The sequence below is a fragment of the Chrysochloris asiatica genome, unplaced genomic scaffold (assembly GCF_000296735.1).
Source record: "Chrysochloris asiatica unplaced genomic scaffold, ChrAsi1.0 scaffold00055, whole genome shotgun sequence".
NCBI classification, from domain to species: Eukaryota; Metazoa; Chordata; class Mammalia; order Afrosoricida; family Chrysochloridae; genus Chrysochloris; species Chrysochloris asiatica.
The window spans coordinates 12,312,057-12,313,515 of NW_006408573.1; positions in this window are offsets into that span (position 1 = coordinate 12,312,057).

The following is a 1,459-nucleotide window of genomic DNA, read 5'->3' on the forward strand; positions in this document are numbered from 1 at the left end:
TTTCTACTCCCGTAAAGATTTACACCCTCGGAAACCCTGTACAGGGTCGCTATGGGTCGGAACCGACTCGACGGCACTTAACAACAACAACAACAACAAGTATTAATGGCAGTCCTGATGTGGTACTGTGGCTTAATGCGCTGGGCTGCAAAGTCAGTTTGAACCACAAGGTTGGCAGTTCAAGCTCACCAGTCGCTCCTTGTAAACCCTATACAGGGTTGCTATGGGTTGGAGCCGACTTGACGGCACTTCACAACAAGTATTAATGGTGGAGTGTGGTGGCTCAGTAGGATAGACATTGGACGGTGAACCACAAGGTCTGAGGTTTGAGCACACCATGTGAGAAAGTTGAGGAGTTCTGTTCCTGCAAAGATTTACAGCCTTGCAAACCCAATACCAGGGTCACTGTGAGTCAGAGCTGACTTGATACTTGACTTCATTTAACAACAAAAACAACAAGTATTAATGATGCTCTGTCTGACCAGCTGCTCCTCTGAAACCCTCTACAGGGTCGCTATGGGTGGGAATTGACTCGACGGCACTTAACAACAACAACAACAACAATCTGACCCTTACCAGTTGTCAAAAAGTCAATTCTAACTCATGATGACCCCATGTGTGTATAACTGTGTGCCATAGAGTTTTAAGTGGCTGATATTTTGGGACTAGATCGTCAGACGGTTCCTCTGAGATATCTCTAAGTGGACTTGAATCTCCAGCTTTTTGGTTAGTAGCTGAGTCACTAAACGTAAGGACTTCATCTGTCCCTTGTTGTTGTTAAGTGCTGTTGAGTTGGATCTGACTCTTAATGACTCTGTATAGGGTTTCTGAGGAGGGGCTTGTGAACTTGAACTGCTGACTTTGCAGTTCAAATTGCTCTTGCAGTACAGTGCATTAACCCATAGCACCACACCAGAAGTACCTCATAAATGAGTACTAAATGTTTACATGGAATTAAGGAATTACTCTGATGCCTCACACTAACCCAGAGGTTGTTCCTGTTGTTAGCTGTTGTCGATAAGGAAACACTGTCAGACTTGAACCAAGTTCACAAGTGTTATGCTTGAGCCCGCTGTTGCTGCCTCTGTACCAATCCACCTAATTGGGGGTATTCTTTTTCATTGACCCTCCACTGTATCAAGCATAAATTGGAGGATCAATGAATAAGACTGGTCCCTCTGACAATATATCAGAAGTATGAGAGAGAAAGTCTGGCCATCCTGGTTTCTAAGGAGCATTCTGGCTGTACTTCTTCCAACACAGATTTGTTTGTTCTTTTGTTAGTTCATCACATTTTTAATATTCTTTTCCAGCACCATAAATCAAATGTATCAATTCTTCTATGGCCTTCCTTATTCATTGTCCAACTTTCACATGCATATGAGATTATTGAAAATACCATGGCTTGGGTCAGGTGCACTTTAATCTTCAAACTGACATCTTTGCTCTTCAACACTTT